General features: G+C 42.3%; 1 protein-coding gene across 6 annotated transcripts in view; it reads left to right on the top strand.

Annotated features, from left to right (window-relative positions):
* NCALD (neurocalcin delta) overlaps positions 1-23373 on the top strand; it is a 317544-nt gene that overhangs the window by 25018 nt on the left and 269153 nt on the right. Inside the window, exon 1 of one of the 6 annotated variants that reach the window (XM_079796608.1) lies at positions 20368-20429. The exons of the other annotated variants lie outside the window; for them this stretch is intronic. The gene's annotated coding sequence lies outside the window, so the exon portion shown is untranslated. Of the gene's footprint in view, positions 1-20367; positions 20430-23373 lie in introns of those variants that run through there. 6 annotated transcript variants of the gene reach the window in all.

Raw genomic sequence — 23373 nt, 5'->3', positions numbered from 1 at the left:
AAGAGCAATGGGAAGCCACTGAGTTTTAAAGTAGGCGAGGGGTTTAGGGGCATGTGAAATGATCCCATTTGCTCTTAGAAAAGAGTTCTCTGACAGAGGATGGACTGGACTGGATTGAATAGTGGCAGACAGACCGGCTAGGAATCCAGGCAAGAGATGATTGGTCCAGGATGATGGTAATTGTGGGTGTGGGGAGAAGTATGTGGAGTCAGGAGGACAAACGTAGTTCTTAATGCAGCTTAACTTTTGAGGGCTGATGATGATCCGCATGTGTCTTTCTGAAATATGGAATTTCATTTTTAATATGGAAGAGAAGCAGTTATTACATTAGATTTATTAGTAGTAACAGGGTTCGGTTCTAGAGGTTTGTTTTCATCTCCAAATAACCCAGGCCTCACCAGATCTGGGTTGGGGTGAGATTTGGTCCTGGTTTTGTCTTAGTGCAATATTTATGACTTCATATATTTTTCTAATCCTAAACTCTGGAACTTTGATAAAATGTTACACCAAAGACCTGTATGCTTTTGTACACTCAAATAAGAGATGCTTACGTGATGTTTTCCTTGCCTCTATGTGTTTCATTAGCTTTCTTCATTTGCCACAATTTGAGAAGCAAAGAATTGAGAGGTTTCAAGTTAAACATGGTACCTAAATGCAATACTTATTCCTTACTCTCCCCTATCCATAACACCATGAAAGAGTCAGAAAAAGGATTAAGCAGCATTAACCACAAGGACAAAGAGAATAGGGAAAGGGATGATTGCATAAAAGAGACGCCAAGAGTGTTTTGAGTTATGGAAAGCAGATGGATAAATGGTAACCAAGCTGATTTGTGCCACAGAACCCAGGAAGGCTCAGATATTGGTGGTACTAGATACCTCTCAACGTGGGACTGATGCTAGGCAAGAACACTGTCTCTACTTTGCATAAATAGTTGACTGTCTATAGAGGGTAAACTGGGGATTTCCCAGACTATAGGCTAAGCCAACAGATACCTGGCAATGTTTGGGGACATTCTTTTTGTCACAATTTGGTAGCAGTTCGCTACTGGCATCTACTGAGATTCTGCTAAATAGTCTACAACACACAGGACAGCTCTCACACAAAAACATTTATCGGGCCCAAAGTGTCAGTCGTGTTGAGGTTTAGAAACTCTGAGTTGGGTGAAAATCTGGGGTGAGACTCCCTGTCTCCTCTACCAATACAGACATGTGCATGCACGGGCCCTGCAGGAGATGGGAGAATATCTCTACTGGGCAGTTGACTACCAAAGTCCACTGACATCTGTAAACCCCCAACCACAGGAAGGGTCCTTGCTGATCACTCACTCTCCCAGAACTTCCATTCTTTTTGAGACTGTCTTACATGTGAACAGAGAACCAAGTCTCACCAGATGGTTGAGGAATCTCTTCATAAAAAATGGAGACAAAAATGAAGGAAAAAAGAGGAGTTTAGAAGAAAAATGAAGAATGAAAACAAGAGAAGAAAGCATTAAAATAACTTGATTGTAATACCTCTAGAAAGGTAAGAGATGCTATTGAACTCCTTTAATCAGAATAGTATACTATTAACAAGAAAAGGATATGAAGAAGACAAAAGAAGTTATTAGAGATTAAGAATATGAGAGTAGAGCCTGGCCAGCATGGCTCAGTGATTGAGCATTGACCTATGAACCAGGAGGTTACAGTTCAATTCCCGGTCAGGACATATGCCCTGTTGTGGGCTTGATCCCCAGTGTGGGGCGTGCAGGAGGCAGCCGATCAGTGATTCTCTCTCATCATTGATGTTTCTATCTCTCTCTCTCTCTCCCTTCCTCTCTGAAATCAATAAAAATATATATTTTTTAAAAGATTATGAGAGTAGAAATAAAAGTGAAGTGTGGAAAGTAAAGTTGAGGAACTCTTAGAAATTAGAACAGAAAGACAAGGAGATGGGAAAATAGGAGAGAAAAAACAGCAGTGGAAGAAAGTCAAAGAGGATGACATCCACCTAATAGGGATTCTAAAAAGCATGGAAGGAAGAAACTCAGAAGAGAAAATACACAAAAAAATCTCCCCAAAGGGTATGAGTTTCCAGATTAAAGGCTTGCTGAGTTCCCAGTTCAAGAGATGCATAACATCATGAAATTTTATACCAAGAATGAAGAAAAATCTTATGAGCTACCAGAGAGAAAAGTAAATCAGTTATCAGAGGGGCAGTAGACTTTTCAACAAAAAGTACTAGAAGCTAGAAGATGATGGAGTGTTGCCCTCAACATTTGGGGGAAGGGGAGGGGAGGGGGCAGAGATTATTTCCACTTAGAAATTTTTTTTCTCTCTCTCTTTCTTCTACATACCTATTTATTTTTTTCACACATTTAAACAATTGAACTAGATATAATTCATTTACTATAAATTCACCCACTTAAAAGTGTACAATTCAGTGGGCTTTTTCATCTATTAAAAAAGTTGTGCAAGAATCACCACTGTCTAATTCCACAACTTTTTCATCATTTCAAAAAGAAACCTCCTTTCCTGACTGGCATGACTCTGTGGTTGAGCATCGACCTATGAACCAGAAGGTCACGGTTTAATTCCCGGTCAGGCGATCAGGACACATGCCTTGGTTGCAGGCTCATGTAGGAAGCAGCCGATGAATGATTCTCTCTCATCATTGATGTTTCTCTCTCTCTCTCTCCCTCCCCTTCTCTCTGGTGTCAATAAAAAAAGAGAGAAATCTTCTTTATAATCTATATTCTGTGGAACTTCAGGCAGAATGTTAAGGTAGAATAAAGGCATTTGCAAGTTACGTGACTGAAGGAATTTACCTCCTATGGACCTTGTCTTAGGAATATACTAGGGGATGTGCTCTATCAAAAAGGCGTATAAATCAAAAGGGAGGAAGACATGGGGCACAGGATCAGGTCAAGGACCCACACAGTAAAGAGAAGGGAATACTTCACTTACATCCGGCCATAGAGTTTGGGCAGATTGTAACAGGAGGGTGGCGCACTCCTAGAAGGATGTCTTTAAGGAAAGCAGACAAATACTGTGTAGTGTAATATCTGCAGGGAGAGAAATTTTAGTTTTGTGTGAATTTTTAAGAGACATTAGTGAAAATTATGTAGAAAATTAAGTAAATGAAAAATGAGGCAAAAACAAAGGAAACAGGATGAGCAAGAAAGGAAATCTATTCTGACGGTGAACCTAGAGAGCATTCATCCTGTGCCTGGACTCTTGTGTTTGCTGATAGTTATATTTACGTAACCCACATAGCAACCTCATGAAGTCGGTGTAAAATACTACTGTCATTTTACAAATATAAAAAATGATGCACAAAGTTACATAGATGGTACCTGTTGAAGCAGGATTTTGAACCAAGGCAATTGGGATTTATAGTCATAACAATGTAAATAATAATATTGCTTTAATCAAAATAGTGATATTACCATATAGAGATGACAGTGGGGTAGGGAAATGGGAGGAAGTAAGGTAACAGCTACATTCTAATATTTGCTAGTAGGAAGTAGTAGCTAATGTCCAAATGGAAAAAGGAAATAAGACAGAGGTTATGATCATAAGAAATTAGCTAGAAGAATTGTTGCTTGTGGGGAATCGGAATGGAAGGTAGAGAAGGGGGCAGGTTCAGGCTGCTCTTTTCTCTTTTTAGCCTTATGGTGTGATTTGACTTTTTAAAACAATATACGTCTGCCGCCTGATTTAAAAAACAAGGTAAAACACACAAAGGAACCCTTTAGCCTTACATTGATCACCCAGTTGGGATCTGAGCTGATACACAGGAAAGGGTCGCTGCCCCATCCACAGAGGCACCGCACCTTTCTTGTATATTCCTGACAGCCGCCACCATGCTGTGATTGGCTATGGGAAGGCTTACATGGGGTTCCAGAATGGCTTATTACCAAAGAGAGGTAAGCCCAAATCATGCTGAGCCAGTTTGAAACACAGGTCTGCTGCTCATGGATTATTTAGATGGACGGAACGTATCTTTTTGGCTTGGGTTTGTGGATTTAATTAGACAATTTCAGAGTCAAAAATTACGGGGCCAGTTGCCATTTCAGGGTTGAGTCAGAATTTATGAACCCTTTGGTGGGGAAAAACTCAGGCTGTTTTTCTCTTTTATGAGTGTCGCCTCCCACAGTTATTTTTTGCTCCTTACACACCAAAAGGAAAAAGAAAATCATTGTTGATAAACACAAGGAGTGAAATACGTTGACTTTTCTTTTGCCCTTTTCGAAGTAGGTGGAGGAGGTGCTCACATCTCAGTAGTAATTCTTGTTTTTGTTCTGAGCTCTCTATTGCACTATTCGCTCATGGACTTGAGAATGATTTGAATCAGAGTCACGGTAGGACCTAGGACCAGCCCCAGCCAGATTTTGAAGGCATGCCAAATGCTAACATGAATTTGCAGCCCCATTATAAGTGCGCCTTGTTGCGGGGGAGCACTCCATTCCTTATGGCCACGAAGAGTATTTTGAACTGAATAGGCTTCTATTCAACCATTTGTTACATTGAAGACTCCTTTCTTTTTTTTTTTCTTCCTTTTTTCTTTAGCTGGTGATTTCTTTACCTATGCCCCAACATAAAGAAAAATAATAATCTTAGAAATGACTGAGGAAATGTTAATGTCAAATATTGAAAAACACAGAGAGATACATTTTCTTTGTGGGGCATATTTAGACCATTTGGAATGCGAGTTGGGGCAGGTGGATATTCCACCTCTATTTCAGTTCGAGAGGAATTTGGGGAGAGGCTGCAATTTGAAGAGGCCTTTTAATTTGTATCAGTTCTGGCAGGGACAGAGAGCTCATGTGTCAATCATATCTCCAAAGAAAGCTTTAGTTCTCAAATAACTTTTGAGAACTAAAGGGCTATTATATTTGAAAATAATAAACACCAAGAGAAGGCGACTTAGGACAAATACTGACACTTTTTTTAAAAAAAATTCCTTTTTGAACTCTTTGAGGTAGAAAACAAGCCTGGGGACTCTTTGTGCCGCGGTGTGGACCCATTTTTATCAGTGTGACTGCAATGATGTTAAGGAACAATTTTCTCTATAAAGGGGGCTTTGTTGAGACAGAGGAAACCAAATGACTCATTAGAGATTTTAACCTCAAAAATAATGTGCTAATGCACTTGAATTCTAAGCAGACCTAGTTGTAGGCTGGTCATATTGTGTTCATGTGATTTATTGACATTGTGGTAACCGGTACATTTTCTAACATTATTAAAAGCGTGAATATTTTGTCCTTTTTTTTCTTGACAATATGGGACAGACCACCAAGAGAAGGGGTCATAAAAGAGCCCCTTTATTGCTTCTGTTCTTGGGGGAGTGGTTCTCACTCTTGGGGGGAGAGGGGGATTAATGCATGAAATATAAATATAGGGCTGTGATTCCAAGATATTTTGATTCAGAAGATAAAGAGAGGGGCCCATGAATATGAATATTTAACAAGTGCCACAGGTAATTATGATGCAGGTGATCTGAGATTCAAACTTTGGGAGGAAAATCAAGACAAAACAAAACAAGAGAAAAAACCAAAAACAAAACACACCTGTCCAAAACTTCTCTTAACATCAAACGTAGGCCCTTGCATGCTCTTAAGAAGGTTTGCCCTAATGCCCAGGGCGTGGGCTGGAGACAGACCAGCCCCAGCCTCTCAGAGCCCACTGGTAGTATACCATTTGAGAACCATTGATTATGTATGACACATGCCAGGCCTGATGTCTCCTTGCAATTGCTGTTTCTGTGGGAGCCCCCAGCCCTCCATTCCCATCATCTGGAGTGGTCACAGAATTTTGGTGTCTACCAGAGGCTCCCCAGAACTCACAATTTTTTTAAAATTAAAAAAATATTTTTATTGATTTCATAGAGGAAGGGAGAGGGACAGAGAGATAGAACAGATCAATGATGAGATAGCATCATTGATTGGCTACCTCCTGCATGCCCCAGACTGGGGATCGAGCCCGCAATTTGGGCATGTGCCCTGACCAGGAGTCAAAACATGACTTCCCAGTTCATAGGTCGATGCTCAACTACTGAGCCATGCTGGCCAGGCGAGCCCATGCTTTTATTTGAAGCCTTCCTTCCAACTAAAATGAAACTCCGAAGGTTTTCCCTTTGATTAGTGCGAACACCTGCTAAATCCCCTGCCTTACCCAGCCTTTGACAAAAATACTTTGAATACAGTTGGGTTGAGGTTCCCTGGAGTTCCCTGACCAGCTCTGACAGGAACAGAACAGTAATTCATCCCAGAGCCAACCCTTAACATCCTCAGTGAAACATTGAGCTCACCTTCCCCTACATTTGTGCTGTTTGAAAGAACATGGTGTGACATGGCATATTGTTCCTGGGTAATTCTGCAGGCCAGTCTTGAAATGAATGCTTATAGCTACTGTCAAGATGAGCCTAGTATTAGGTGATAAAGATCCGTTGGAGGTTATTTGAATAAAGGTATTTGCTTGGGATTGTTCTGAATAATGGGACTCTTAAGTGAAAAGTCAAAATAGCAAACACCACTGCCTGCCGATAGCTCATGGTGCCATTAACCTTCCATGTGAAGTCATTTGGAGAGAGATGAATTATATTTCTTGGGCGGATTCTTTTTTTTTTTTTTTTAAAGGTGAGTGGCACCAGGGCCCTATTTTTATTAAAAAGGCTTGAGCGGTGCAATGAAATGTCTGTGCTTGCCGTCAGGTCTTTCCTAATCCTTGACAAGGCATGAATAATCAGAGGCAGTAGCCCTGCGTCACTGCCGTGGCACGTTGCTGGAGGGGCTTGGTAATATTTGGGCAAGTTTGCCACTATCCTTGTGTCTTCATTTCCTTAAATATGATTTTACGCCTCGTGGCGTGATGGAATTTCCTTAAATGCTGGCAGATTGCTTTTATGTTCAGATGTGCAGAGGGAAGGTAATCCAATTGATTAATTATGCATTGCAGTTAATATTCACTTAAAGCTGTCAAGTGATTAGCTGTAGGAGGTGTGTGAGAGCAGGACCATTAAAACAGCAGCAGTTGTTGCTGTAGATGGGGCTTATTGCTCTTATGCCCATAATTGTTTAAAGACATGCACAGGTGTAACGCTAAAGCCATTTTAATGAAAATTGGGTTCTGGGTGGCAGAGTTGTTTATATTCCCCCTTTTTTGGAGAGTGAGGTTAGCATGCAGTGCTTCCAAAAGATTGGGTTCCATGTACTAGGTATAGAGATCATCCTATATAATAAAAGGCTAATATGCAAATTGTCCCCTTGACCAGGAGTTCGACCAGGGGATGGGCCAGCTAGCCAACTGCCCATGGCCCCTCCCCCCGGCCAGCCCCACCCGTGCACGAATTCATGCACCGGGCCTCTAGTGTTTCATAAGAGGAAGAATGACTCTGTCTGTCTTCAAATCCTGTTTCTTTGCTGGCTGTCATGAGAAAACCATGCACATCTCTGGGGCTCAGCTTCTCTGTAAAATGGAGAGATACTGTGATCATGCAGAGTCCTCTTTGTCCCACTCACTTCCTCAGGAGGATTTCGATTTCTTAGGATTAGAAAAGGAGCAAATGACAGGCAGCTGGTAGTTTTTCAGCCTCTGCTCTAAGCTCGTATTTGGTGCTGTCTGTGTGCATGAAACCGAAGCTCACTGAAGCCAGCTCAGCTAAAGGAGGGCAGGGTACACAGCAGATACAGTCCCAAACAGGTACTGGAAGACAGCCAGGCTCCAGGGGAGATGCAGCAGGAAAATGACAGAAACCAAAGCTCTAGTTTCCAGTCCTCAGGAATTGTCTGGCTTTCTTCACCTTTGCTTCTATCTTCTCGGCTTCTTCCACCAGGTATGGCCCCCAGTATACCGATGAGGTCTAGAGCTCACCAGTGACTATCTGTAGATGCTAAGATTCATATGCATTCACTTAACAAGTATTAATGTGTGCCTACTGTGTCAATGAAAGAACAATACACTTTCAAATATTGAGAATTAATAACATAAAATAAGGTGATGGGATAGAGAGTGATAGAGATGGAAGATATTGTGCCATTAAAAAAAAAAAGTGGTCAAAGAAGTATTTGAATAGACTTGAATGATGAACTAGCAATGTAGAGATCTAGAAAAGACAATTCCAGGAAGAGGGATGAGCATGTGTGAAGGAATGAAAGTGTTGGGTTGAAGGAACAGTAAGCAGTCATAGTGGCTGGAGCATAATGAATGAGGGCGAGTGGTGGAAGATGAGGTCTGAAAGCTGAGGAGTGGGCAACTCTCTGAAGGACTTGTAGTATGGTCAGGAGTTTGGGCTTTTTCTAAGTGAAATGAAAAGCCATTGGAAGAATCTTAAGTTGGAGAGCTATACAGTCGGGTTCACATTTTTAAAAGATCACTCTGACAGCTGTGTTAAAAATAGAAAGTAAAGAGGCAAGAGTGGAAGCAAGGAGACCAGGTAGGTGACAACTGCAATAATCCCTGTGACTAAGGATGTTGGCTTGGGTCAGGGTGGTGGCACTGGAGCTGGTGAGAAGTGGCCATGCAGAGCTATGGCAGGGTTTATAGGCGAGTTGAGAAAAGGATAAATCAAGATTGATGACCAAGCTTTTTTCTAGAGGAACTAGTTGCATGGAGATGCCATTTGCTGACATGGGAAGATTGGGAAAGGAACATATTAAGTTTTTAGGCATATTAAAGTTTTGAGATGCCTACTGGACACCCCAAATGGAGATGTCAAAGAGCGATTGGATATTTGAATCTGGAGCACAGGAATGGTTGGGACTGGCAGTTAGACTTTGGGAGCTAATTCTAACTAGGGCTTTAGCTAAAAATCACCTAGCGAGATTGCATTTACAGGGCAGAGAAGGAGGCCCAGGGTTAATCCCTGAGGCACTTCAATATCTAGAGGAGGGAAACCAGCAAAGAAGATCGAGGAGGAAGTAAAATTCTAGAGATATTGAATTCAATTGAAATCTGGTCCACCAAGGTGTTGGCCTCCATCAAGTTTGCTAAGTACCCCTGGCCCAATCAGTAGTGGCCAAAGTAAACGGGATAGGAAGCTTTCCATCCATTGAGTTTTGTGGGAGGATTTCCTCAGATTTCAAGAAGGAAAGGACGGGGTAGGGATTCTAAACTCTGCTTAAAAGATACTTAAAATTTTGTTGATGGACTCTAAAGGATCTTCTTCTTTCTCTCTCTCTCTCTTCCCCTCTCTCTCTCTCTCTCTCTCTCTCTCTCTCTCTCTCTCTCTCTCTCTTATCATGGCTTTCTTTTAGTTTGTTTCATTTTTACAAACTTTTTACTAGTTCTATCTCACTTTCTATTTTCCAAAAGATCTTCAAGGTCTTTGGTACCACCTTTAAGTATCTGGATTTCTTCTCACCTTTCTGTCTTGGCTCTGCCTCATAAAAATTCCTTTCTATGTCTACATTCATGGACACAATCCAGTGCCCACAATTCCAAGTATTTTTTACCCTAAGGAGGAACCATAGGGTGGGGCCACCCTCATAGTCAGCTCTTATCCAGTCAGTGGTGAAATGACCCTCTCAATCTCATACACGTTCTGTGAGAATAAATCTTTCACCCAAGTAGTGCTAAGGCATCCCAGGATGAATAGTTCCGCTCAGAGAGAGAAAGGGGGAAGGAATAGAGAGCACTATGTAAACATGTTTGGGAATGCTGTGAAGAGTTGTTAAGAGACCTTACATGATTTCAAGGTGGCCCTCTAAGGGGATGGGGGTTTGGGGAAGCTGGTTAACATTGCTTTGCTCCATTCCCTGTCCTCAGACTGAATTCTCCATCCTGGCCAGCTGGTCGCTGTGCAGATGTGAGCTGTGCGTGGGCCACAGGCACAGCAGGGTGAAAAGTGTACGTGACCCTACAAATCCACCATCACCATGAGAAAAACAGCTCATGGTATGTATCCTTGAAAAAGGAAGGGACGCCATTCACTGTGTGTAATTACAGGTACTTATTCACCAGCATTAGAGGGACATGTTTAGAGATACAGAAAGTACTTATTCAATCAAGAAGCCTCTTAGATGAATACAGGATTGTTTTCTGTTAGTTCCCTCGATTCTTCATGCTGTGAGAGGATGTATTCTCCCTGGCAAGTCAATTTGAGCTTCTGTTTCTCACATACCAACTGTGAGTAATAGAGTTGACCTTTCGCACTCAGATTATTGGTTTTAATGTCCTTGAAATGTGGCAAATGCTACATGGCTGCTGAAATCTTATTCCATGTCTCTGCTCCCAGCCTCGAGGGCTCGTTTTCAGGGAGGCATTCTGTGAGGCCCAGCAGAGTGATGCTCTGGGAGGCGGGTGGTTCAGCACCTTCCTGGGCATGAGGCGGATTTCCCACCTGCAAATCTCTGTGGCCACTCAGCTCAGCATGGTGACTAACGATAACTCACCAGTGTTCTCTTAGCAGAATGCGGTACGAATATTATAAAGACATTTCAAGAGTTGAGGAGAGAAGGCCACGCAGATCTTTCCTAATTAACACCTTTTCCATTCCTTATGCCCTTTTGGTCTTCTTATTACTTATGACTATTTTTAGAGTTTTAATGATAGCACACACAAAACTTGCATATTCTTCTGCAATTTTTTTTTTTATAATGTAATAGTTTTACTTTTCTGCAGACAACTCCATAAATTAGAATGGCCACCACTTATTTACTGGTCTCTTCTTTGAGGGCATTTGCTGTTTTTGCTTGTTCACTGTCCTGTCACTGAAGGGCCCTTTTCCTTTCTGTGGTGCTATTTCCTTAGCATCAAGTCCCAGCAGCGGTATGATGGGTAGGCTTGCCACATATAACACAGCACACCCAATTCAATTTGAATTTCAGATAAACCACGAGAAGCTTTTAGTGTAAGTACATCCATGCATTATTTGGTACAACTTATACCAAAAAAAAAAAGGTGTTCATTTTTATTTGAAATTCAGATTTAACTGGGTATTTTATTTGCTAAATCTGGCAACCCTAATCATGAGACAAAATGTAGGAACATTTTATAGCCGAAAACTCTATTATTGATTTAAATAGGGAGGAGACATTTTCACAAGGGAGAAATATAAAGGAGAAAAGGGAACCCTATCATGTTCTATAAGTAATCATCTAGGTTCTTACACTTAATTTTTAGCAGATTTACATAATCACATAGTATTACATAAGCATATGTTATATAAGTATTCATAGACAAACAACAAAAACTTTTGGGGCCAAACAGACGTTGGTCACAACATGGTTGCACTTTTCTTGATGTGGAACTCGCTGTTCATTTCCTGCTTGCTGTGTGTCCCCCTTCTTTCTTACTAACAGAACCCTGACTTGTTCAGGGCAGCCATGGGCCCGCTTACAAACTCCATTTCTCAGGCTACGCTACAGCGAACGGTGGCCCTGGGCCTGGGGGAGGTGAGAAGTCCTGGCACGGGGTCTCCCTTTCCTCCCCGCTTTGCCTGAAGTGCAGCTGCGATATGTACAGGTGCAGCAGCCATCTCATCACCTGGGGAAGAAAGCCGCACCTAAGAAGTGATGGATCAGTAAAATAAGACTCACAGCTGAATGTAACCATACCTCACATACCCATAATTGATTTCTAAAACCACATTATCTGAGCTTATGGCACATATTTTTACAAGTTTATTCAAGTCCTTTGTAGAAAGAGGTAGGTACACATCTATATACACATAAATAGTAAGTATTTTGTGGAAGTCACTATGCCCACAGGAAGAGCTGAGGATTTCCTGAGGAACTGGTCTGACAGTTGCTGATACAAGTTCAGTCAGGGCTGAAGGCCATGAAGCCAAATTCCTGAGACACAGGGACCAGTGAGGATGGATGCAGGTCACCAGTCCTGCTTTGGGGCACAAGCATTCAGATCTCGGAGGAAGAACGTGTGACACACAGGAAGTTAGGTCAGATTATTAGGAGTTCCGAATCGGCTGTTACACCAAGGTCAGGAACTTCGGAGGTGAAAGTTAAAGACAGATTCACAGATTAGGGCAGGAATTTGTCCCGATAGATGGATCCGCCCTAGATAAGCAGCCCATTGACACGGGCTGTACTTCTGTACCATTTCCTCCACCTGCTTTGTGCAATAGCGCATCCTCGGCCTCAGTGCCTCCATAGTCCCAGGAGTCCTGAGAAATGAGGGCGATGTGAGTGGGGACTGAACCTCCTATCACGCCTCTGGTGGTTAGAAGATTTTCCCCCTAGATTAGCTTCTCACTCTGCTTCTCCTCCACTGCCTATGTGCTCCAGTCCTGTGCACCTTACGGCGTGTTCATGCCTCTGGCCTTGTCCATTCATTAGATGGTGCTAGCTGAGTCAACGCAGTGGGTGGTAGGAACATTCCTGGAGGCCATGTCTACCCTGGGACAGCAGCAACAACTTAACTGCGCTACTTGGAGAGAACCACAGACCTCAATAACATGTCCTGTGAAGCCCCAAACTGAACGGATTCCAACTCTACTTCCTCATAGCCAGATCCCAAGAATGTCCAGGGCAACTCCAGTGCCACCTAATGTGGTGGAGAGGGCAGTTTTAACCAATTGCTGTTGAAATAGCCTTAATTATGCAAAATTAAGCAAACAAATGACCCCACAGGCACACTATTAGGGCCCCCTCCTAGAGTTTTAAAAAAGGCCCGTGTGCCCTCAGAAAGGGCCTTGAAGCTTAAGCTTCTTTAATGGAATGGTAAACCACCTCTGTGCATTCCTTTAAGAGATGTGCACGTGGAACACACACACCCTTTGCAATGCTGCCGGACAACTGGAGAGCAATAGTGTGTTTTTAAATAAATAGTGTTTGTTTGGGTAATCCATATTATTGTTAAAAACAAGAAAGATAAAAACAAAAAGATAAAAAAACATATTGTAATCCAACTGTTGGGGATTTTGGTATGTTTCTTCAGATGTTCTTTTTATTCTCTCTCTCTCTCTCTCTCTCTCTCTCTCTCTCACACACACACACACACACACACACACACACACACACACACACACACCCACCTTCTATTTCCTCAATAGAAATAGCCTCCAGGGGAAAACTTCAAAGTGTCATTTTAAAGATTAAATATAAGGTGCTTTCTTCTATATTATTAAATACTGGAGGCCTGGTGCATGAAAAGTCATGCACGGGAGGGGGGGGGGTGTCCCTTATCCTGGCTTGCACCCTCTCACAGATCAGGGCCTATCGGGGCTTTCCTTCCCCCGGCTGCAGGCAGCTGGCCTCACCCCCATCCCCTGCCACCAGTGGCCTCCCTCTGCAGGGGACAGGTGTGGGTGCGATGGCTTGGCTGGCCTGGGCTTCCCTCTGTGGGCAATCGCTGGCCAGCTGCACACCCACCACAGAGTCATTGCCGGTGGCCTGGGCCTCCCTCTTTCTTTGCTGGGGGGCAGGGCCAGCCCTGCGAGGGGCCGTCTGCCTACCTGATTGCCCCTAACCACTGGCCTGCCTACCTGATCACCCCTAACCACTTGCCTGCCTGCCTGATTCACCCTAACTGCTTGTTGGTGGGCGGGGCCAGCCCTGCGAGGGGCCGTCTGCCTACCTGATTGCCCCTAACTGCTGGCCTGCCTGCCTGACCACCCCTAACCACTCTGCCTGCCTGCCTGATTGCCCCTAACTGCTTGTTTGGGGGAAGAGCCAGCCGGGCAAAGGGCCATGGTGGTTCCGATCTCTGGTCGTTCTGGTCATTATGCTTATGGTGGCTGGCCTTTTATTATATAGGATTATTATACAAGGGTGACTTTTAAAATAACTCTAATATTTTAAAATGCTCTGTTATTGAACGTTTAGGTTGTTTTAATATGTTTTATGTTATAAATAAGGTTGTGGTAAACATCTTTCTACATATAACTCTACTTTTTTTTTTTTTACTATGCACGTAATTAATTCCTAGGATGAATTCCTAGAAGTGAAATTACTGAGTCACAAGATAGGAAAAATTTAAAGGATTTTATACATACAAATAAGTTGCTCTTTAGAAAGTCTGTATGCATTTATACTTTTGAAAGAAATGTCTGAGAATGTTTTTCTAAACTCTTGCCAGAAGCATATACTGTTATTTAAAAAAATCTTTAAAACACTATCCCTTAGTTTTAATGTTTATTTCTCTGGTTATTGTGATGCATTTGGTTTTATGTATCTTCTGAAATTTTCAGTTCATGTCCTGAGGCAAGTGTTTTTAATTAGATAATTTTTAATTAAGGCAATACCTTTCCTAAATGCATAAAGCCTATGATTATTATTTATTCTGCATTTTTCTATCTGCTCTTTCTCTGGCTTTTCTTCTTTATCTCTCTAAATAAAGGACTGCTCCAGCAGCTGCCCTTGACCCCTATTTTACTTTTATGTATTAGACTGAGCCAATGAAACTACAGTTCTGAGAAGGTTGAACATGATCAAATACTAGCAATTTTATGTGGTTAAACCGTTGATATATTTCTTTTGACAAACTGATTCAATCTACCTCTCTCCATCCATCCTTCATGTGTTTATCCATCCAACCCATACATATTATTAACCAACTAGCGTTCCCGTTGCAGGAAAAATCCTGCAATAGGGTTTCCTGCTGCAATCTACCCCGCCCCGCCTCCGCTCCTCCCTTGTCCCCTGGCCCGCCTTCTCCGCCAGCCCACCCCGCTCTCCTTCCTTCTCCCCCGGCCCCGCCTCCGCTCCTCCCTTCTCCTCCCCCCTGCCTTGCTTGCTTCTCCGCAGCTTTGCTCCCTTCAGCATCTCTTGGCTTCTTTCTAAGCTGTCTTGATATGCAAATTAGCCATCATCTTTGTTGGGGTAATTTGCATACTCGTCCTGATTGGCTGGTGGGCGTGGCTTGGCTGATGGGCGTGGCTTGGGCATAGCGAAGGTGCGGTCAATTTGCATATTTGTCTATTATTAGGTAGGATTATTAGGTAGGATTGCACATGTCACCCTCTAAGACTGACTCCCTATCTTTAGCTCTGACTTCTCTTCCTAGCTCTGGTTTCAGTATTTCATGAACTGGCAAATCAGGTACATTCTGGCTCTATAACAGTGATGGGCAACCTTTTGAGCTTGGTGTGTCAAACTTTGCCAAAAAACTGAGCATAATTCGGGTAGTGTGTCACTTTGAAAAAAAAACTAACTCCAAGACTCTAGTCGTAAATGTTTCATCCTCAGGAGCAGCAAATGTTTCATCCTCGGCATGCAGCCGCGTGTCATCAGAAATGGCTACGCGTGTCAGTGCTGACACGTGTGTCATAGGTTCGCCACCACTGCTCTATAATATTCTTCATATCTTCCGTTCCTATTGTATCTACCTCAGTTTAAATTTCATTACTTAATGTGTGTCTTCGTATGTTTGGGCTGCTATAGCAAAAATACAGTAAACTGGATGGCTTGTAGACAGCAAACATTGTGTGGAAAACACAGTTCTGGAAGCTGGAAGTCCAAGACCATGGCGCCAGCAGGTTCGGTGTCTGATGAGGGCCCACTTCCTCATAGATGGTGCCTTCTCACTGTGTCCTCACATGGTGGAAGGCGCAGGCTGGCTCTCTGGATTCTCTTACACAAGCACTATTCCTGCTCATAGGCTCCACCCTCATACCCCAAGGCCTCACCTCCCAGTACTCACCTTGGGGGTTAGGATTTCACCCTCTGAATTTGGGGGCGGGGGAACATAAACACTCAGACCATAGAAATGTGTAATGCTTTCTCTCCTGCAATGTTTTCTTCCTTCTTTTACCTTCACCCTTCATTTCCTTAGATTCAAACCTTTCCCTCTTTCAAGGGTCATTTTATTTATTTATTTATTTATTTATTTGTTTGTTTGTTTGTTTGTTTATTTGTTTGTTTATTTATTTATTTAATATGTTTCAGAGAGAAAGGGAGAGGGAGAGAGAGATAGAAACATCAATGATGAGAGAGAATCACTGATTGGCTGTCTCCTGCATGGCCCCTATAGGGGATTGAGCCTGCAATGTGGGCATGTGCCCTTGACCGGAATCAAACCCGGGACCCTTCAGTCCGCAGCCGACACTTTATCCACTGAGCCAAACCAGCTAGGGCTCAAGGGTCATTTTAAATGTAATGCTTTTACTGATCACAGCCTCTGCCCCTCCCCCACTATCACCTCAGATAGAAATGTCTCCATTCCAATAGCTCTTTGTATGCATATCTTTTCCGAAACTTTTCTCTTCCTACCATCTGGTTATTTCTGTACTTTCTTTTATACTGAGATACCATTTACATATGGTAAATGCAAAATTCTTAATTGTACAACCTGATGAATTTTTACATAGGCATATTCCTATGCAACACTCAGATCAAGACATTTCCATCACCCTGGGAATTTCCCTTATGCTTCTTCCCAGTTAATAGCCACTGCCAGCCACCAAAGGTCATGGCTGTTATGATTTCTGTCACCATAGATTTGTTGCCATATCCTTTAACTTTAAATAAATACTGCCAGACAATATGTCCTCTTTGTGTCTGGCTACTTTTGCTCAACATAATGTTTTTGAGTTTTATCCTTGCTATTGTGTCTATCAATAGTTTTTTTTTTTTTTTAAGAACTGTGTAGAATTCCCTTGTATGACTATATCACATTTGTTTATATGTTCTTCTGTTGGTGGAAACTTGGGTTATTTCCAGTTTTTCACTATTATGAATAAAGATGCTAAAACATTCTTGAGCAAATCCTTCTTTCTCTGGCATATATGACTAGAAATGGATTTCTGGGCCATAGGGTAGGCATATGTTTAATATTAATAGAAACCACCAAACAGTTTTCCAAAGGGGTTATTCCATTTTACATTCTCACCAGCAATATATGAGAGTTGATCTACATCCTCGCCATCACCTGAGAGTATACATCTTTTTCATTCTATTGTGTATGTAGTGGTATCTCATTGTGATTTTAATGAGGCACGTGGTTTCAATTCCATGATGAATAATGATGTTGAGTACAGTGTCATATGCTTATTGTCTATATCAGCGATTTTCACCCTTTTTCATCTCATGGTACACATAAACTAATTACTAAAATTCTGCAGCACACCAAGTAATGTATTTTTTGCTGATATGACAGAAATAGTATAATTTTGATTCATTCTCTGTACTGCTATTGTTGTGTTGGTGGTTGCCATTGTTTTTATTTGACAATCTAGAAAATAAGTCAATGCCCCTGACTAAATAGTCATGTATTGCGTGTTCCAAAAATTCTTGCAGCGCACCAGTGTGCCTGCTATGGCACACACTGGTTGAATATCTCTAGTCTATTGGAATATCTTATCTCATAAGGTGCCTGCTCAAGTTTTTTGCCCATTGTCTTAATTACTGGAAGTGTAAGTTCTCAGGCTTTGTTTTTCTTTTTCAAATTTGTTTTAGCTATTTTGGGTCCTTTACATTTCCATATAAATTTCAGAATAAGTTTGTCAATTTGTATTAAAAAAATGCCTGGGATTTTGACTGGGACTTTGTTGAATCTATAGGTCAATTTGGGAGAACTGCTATCGTAACAATCCATGCATATGGTATGTCTCTCCATTTATTTAGGGTTTCTTTCACCAATGTGTTCAGTGTGGAGTTCTTGCACATCTTTTGTTAAAGTTATTCCTATGCACCTGATATTTTATGCTATTGTATATAGTATTTTTATTTATTTATTATTTATTTTTTTAATATATATTTTTTTATTGATTTCAGAGAGGAACGGAGAGTGAGGGAGAGATAGAAACATCAATGATGAGAGAGAAACATTGATTGGCTGCCTCTTGCACATCCCCTACTGGGGATCGAGCCTTCAACCTGGGTATGTGCCCTTGACCGGAATCAAACCCGGGACCCTCTGTCCACAACTGATGCTCTATCCACTGAGCCAAGCCAGCTAGGGCTGTATGGTATTTTTAAAAATTTTGTTTCTGATAGTTGGTTTTAAGTTTATAGAAATACAGCTGGTTTTTGTACACTGTATCTTGTGTTCCTTCTTAATTCATTTGCTTGTTTTAATTGTTTGTAGATAAGTTCCTTTGAATTTTCTAGATACATACTTGTCATCGGCTAATAAAGTTGTACTTCTTCCTCTCTAATGTTTATCTCCTTTCTTGCCTTATTGCACAATTTCTGTGCATTTCTTTCCTCCCCACCAGACTGTGAGTGACTTGAGGCAAGATTCTTTGAGGTAAAGCCCTACCATGGTGCTTTAAACATGGGGGATGGGAACTTTGGCTGACTGTATAAAGGATGATAGGGAAAATAAGGAAATTAAAGCTGCAATCTACTATTCTGTGTGATCGGTGAACCATTATCAGGAAAAAGGATGCCGCTTAAGACCCATTTTGTGAGTTGGTACATAATGATTTGCAAGGGTTGCTCCAGGTGCCTTGGAAACTCTCAGGGTCATTCTGCCTGGTTTGTGGGTCCCGGTTCCTGGATGCCTCTCTGATGTTGTATTAGTGTTCATTGTGTTTTTTCCATAAGACTCTTGCTAAGCATTTTGAGACTTCCAAAATAGCAGTGATTGCTTCTCCCCAGGATAACATGGAGCAGATGGATCCCTGGGCCTCATTGCCTTTAGTCCCAATTCCCCAAGCTTCTGTTGGTATAGAAAAAAAAAAATAAATCTGCATTTTCAATATCATTGGAGTGAAGCCTGGGAAAGGTTCAGTTTCGAGCCTTTAAATTCCAGTGGGCAATGCTATTTTTAGACTTCTAGTATGCACTAGGATTTCCTGAGTGAGACTGGATTAAGGAATGAGGATGAGGGCTCACGTGAGTGGTCTTTTCCCAGGAAGCAGCTGCTCTTGCCAGATTCCTGGGACGGAGAGCAGAGATGATGCCCAGGGCAGGAGGGAGAGCACTGATTGAACTTTGATACCGTTTTTGCATTTGAGTTGCAGTGGTCATTTCTCCTTCAAAGATTCCACTGTCCCTGTGGCTGGAAGAGGAGGTTTCTTCCACTGCCTGATGAGCTTATTTCTGAGGCGGTACCTCCATTGTTTCCGCATTTCTCTGCAAGCTGCAGACATGCTGTTAGTTGTCTAAACAGTAGCTTGGTGAAGTGTTTAAGGCAGTTCTGACTCAAGGCCACAGGGACTGCTCTTTGGTTTTTGCCCACTCTTTGGTTGACATTTTTTTTTCTATTAAATTAGGCTCACACATTGATAAAGAGCTAGCATATCAATGAGATAATTACTTTTTTTTTTCTGTGATTGGATAAATATGGGTCACCTTGAAAAAAATAAAAGTGACAGGAATAATAGAAAAGAGAAAACAAAAATTCATGGCTTTGTAAATTTAGATTAAATAATATAAATGCAAGATGATTACTTTCTTTCAAATGCCTGAATTTTTCCACTATTTTATACATTTACAAATTGACATTAGAACAGAGTTGTGTAAGTATTTTTGTAACCATTATTAATAGAACACTTCTCTTTGCCCCAAGCAACTGGTATCTTGCCCAGTCACCTGAATTCCTACCACCTACAAATAATTACTCTTTGTAATCATTTGTTATAAAATAATTATAATTGTTTTCCAACGTTTTTTCATGCTATAGCTGCCATATGTAAATCTACTTCTGTCTCTTAACAAACTGTGACATGGGTGTATTTCCATGTCAAGAATATATAGCTGCATTATTTTAATGGCTATTTGCAATGGAATCCTTATGCACAAATCTTGTGTTATTTGATTCATTCCTTAGGGTAAATTTCTAGGAGTGGGATTTTACAACTCAAACCATACATATTTTATCTTTTGATTCATTTTGCCAAACTTCCTTGCAGAAAATCTGAATTATATTTATATTCTCATCGACATCAAATTGAGGGTGTTTACCTGCACCATTGCCAACACTATTTATTGTGAATCTTGACTTGCTTATATTGTTGAATTTTTGTATATTTGTCTCCTCATGGGCATTGTAAGCTAAATCACTTAGGATCCAGTCAGAAAACCCCAAACCATACTAGGTATTTCAAACAGAGATTTCACACAGGGGATTGGTTTTACACATGTTGGGAATCTAAGAGCACAACGAAATGCTGAAGTCACCCACAGGTGCTAACTGCAAAAAAGCAGCAGCGAGGAGGTAGAATAAGGAGAACCTAGGAGCTCTGGGGAGGGGGCCTGGCAGGGTGGGCTGGACCTGAGGTGAGGTGCAGTCCGGCTGGTGAAGCAGCACAGCGGTGGGCATTTTGATGGCCAGGTGGGTGTGGCTCGGAGGGCAGCACATCCAAGGAGGTACGGGGTGGCTGGTGTGGGGAGTGTACAGAGAATCTGGCACTGAAGCTGGTGTGATGCTGACAGAAACTGGAAGTCCCTTCTCTCTCTCACCTTCCACTCTCTCTCTAGTGCCTTGTGTTGTAGAACCTTCCAGGAAGCCAGCTGACAGGGGAGTAGGTGATACCCTTTTGCAGTTCCTGCTTCGGCCTCACAGAGCAGAGGAGAGAATGATGGGTGTGGTGCTAAGAGGGAATAGGTAAATAACCAATTGTGTTCATCTGCTTGAGCTGCCATATACGAGTAAAGTACCATGAACTGGGTGGCTTCAAATTCCTGAAGTTTACTGTCTCACAGCTCTGGAGCCTAGAAATCAGAGATTAAGGTGTTTTCCTTTTTATAGGGACACTAGTCATATTGAATTAGGGGCCGCCCTACTCTAGTGTGAACTCATTTAAATTTAACTAGTTAATCTGCAATGACTCTATTTCTAAATAAGGACACATTCTGAGGAACTGGGCATTAGGCTTTAATACATGAAATTTTGGGGCACACAATTCAACCCAAAATACCAGTATAGAAACTTCTTTAGAACAGGGCCCTTTCAGCCCTAAAATGCTATACAACTCCTTTGCATTCTTCTAGTTCTGGGTACAAAGAATGTGCTTAATAATCTATAATAATAAAAGCGTAATATCCTAATTAGACCAGACAGCCGAACAGCGGAACGACCATTGGGCGACCTTCCAGATGAAGTCGGGCTGTGAGGGCAGAGGCAGCTGCTGCAGCTGCGAGGGCCAAGCCCCTTGCACGAATTTCGTGCATCGGGCCTCTAGTTGTTAAATAAATGAATAAACACTAAATTAAATGACGCACATTCATTTTCAGGCTCTTAAGTCTAAAGTCATCATACATTTTATTTTATTTTTTAAAATATATTTTTACTGATTTCAGAGAGGAAAGGAGAGGGACGGAAAGATAGAAACCTCAATGATGCGAGAGAGTCATTGATAGGCTGCCTCCTGCACGCCCCACACTGGGGATCGAGCCTGCAACCCTGGGCATGTGCCCTGACCGGGAATTGACCCCGAAACCTTTTGGTGTACAGGACAATACTCCAACCAACTGAGCCACCCAGCCAGGGTGCCAATGTTTTAGTTTAATATAGATTTGTTCCTCTTGCACAAATGACTCTGGGTGCAACGCCTCTGGTGCTTTTTCAGAGAACAAAAACTGGGTGGAAGGTTTTATTTCAGACATGCCCCACCGTCAGACCTTGACCTGTGGGCACCTGCCCGCCTAGCTGCTGACTTACCTCTCCTCTCTAACTGCAAGTCTTGAAAGGAAATGGTTTTCCCAAGTTGTATTCTTTTAAAACTATATCACGATGGTAATGAAATAGCTATTTGTGTAATTCATGGCGGCCTCCCAGGCCATGCCACACCTCACTGAGGCAGAACTGTCTTGTGTTATGCCCTCCAGGAATAGCACAGGCCACTCACAGAATAGGGGCTCAGTGAAGATTCTGGAGCTAGCTACTCCACACACCTCTAATTAACTGCAAGGTGGTAGTAGAGCTACAAACCTCTCACCCTGGGCAAAGAGCTTAAACTGCATAGCAAAGGGCTAAGGTCCTAGGCAATGTAAACCACATTTTAGGAAGGGTCACTGAGGAGGGAGTTGGACTTCTTGGGACAAGAATTCTTTCTGGCTTAACGCCCTCGTGATAAATCCAGAACACGTGACCCCTGATGTTTCTCTTTGGACTTTCCTGGGCTGCCTGCATTTTGATCATTTCAGTACTTACTGGTCTCCTCATCAGGGGAAAGGGGGTGCTGGGTCCAGGAAGGAGAAACTAATAGTTCCAAAGAATCCTGCTGGGTTTTCTAAAGACTTATTTGTCTTCCTGTGAATAAGTGAGAGTCATGTGTATTTATAAAATGATATGTAGTTATAAAATTATTAAAAACTGTCAGTAACGCCCCCTTCCCTCAAACCTATCTACTTAGAAATGTGACGGGGTAGGAATGTTCTGGATTTTTATTTTTTAAATACATTTTATTGATTTTATTTTTTATTTTTTTTTTTACAGAGAGGAAGGGAGAGGGATAGAGAGTTAGAAACATCGATGAGAGAGAAACATTGATCAGCTGCCTCCTGCACACCCCCTATTGGGGATGTGCCCGCAACCAAGGTACATGCCCCCGACCGGAATCGAACCTGGGACCCTTGAGTCCGCAGGCTGACGCTCTATCCACTGAGCCAAACCAGTCAAGGCTGGATTTTTATTTTTGAAGGAGGGCACTGGCCATCTTTATAATATTGGTGCTCCCGTAGATAACCCCTATAGCCCAGGGGGAGTTTAAAATTGGGGACAAGGTCGGGGAGGGAGGAGGCAGGTGATAGGAGCAAAACGCTGAGTTCCAAAAGGCCCAATGCCCTGCCCTCGGTGTTTTCCATTTGATGCCTCTCGAGGCCTCCACTTCATATGCATTTGAAAGTGGAGGAATAACCTCCCAAAGATCCAGAGCCAGCCCGCCTTGGGTTCCTGCCAGGAGCTGGGGCAGGGGCCTGAGTGGGCCCTGGAGCTGTTCACACCCTCACCCGCCCCCTCTCACTCTGTCCCTGGCCCACCTGGCCCGAGGTAACGGGCAGCCTGCAGATGGGGCCTGCGTGTGGGGCAGTGGAAATACAGGGACGGATATGAAAAAAATGCCTCACCGATTCCCAGCAGGACAAAGTAACGCGACTTTTCAGGTTAGCAGATTGAAATCTGTTGCAGCCGCTCCGTGTTACTATTTTGGGCCTGGAGAACATCTCTCCAACTGTTTCTTTCTTCTTTTCTCCACCCTCCCTGCAGACCTCAACCCCCTTCTGCTTTTTAGCTTTCTCATTTTCCCAGTGCTGTGAATGTGGACAGCCGTTAGCTGGCTGCAGCATATATGTATGTCCCGCCTTGCACGCCCCCCCCTCCCCCCCCCCCACACACATTGTATTTGGCTTGAGCATCTGTGCAGGTGTTTGGCTATTTACTGGGATGGGACAGCTGGGATAAAACTCAAAGGTTGTTGAATTGCATTTCATGAACAATGAAGTAAGGCTCTTTCTGGTATTTCAAGTAAGGGATAAAGAAATAATATACTTAGCATCGTTTTAAATTTTGATACTTTATTTCTAGGAAACACTAACATTTCAAAAACTCT

Source organism: Cnephaeus nilssonii, assembly GCF_951640355.1.
Source record: "Cnephaeus nilssonii genome assembly, chromosome: 18".
Classification (NCBI taxonomy): domain Eukaryota; kingdom Metazoa; phylum Chordata; class Mammalia; order Chiroptera; family Vespertilionidae; genus Cnephaeus; species Cnephaeus nilssonii.
The sequence above is the reverse complement of the archived record's forward strand: the minus strand, read 5'-3'. Positions and strand labels throughout refer to the sequence as shown.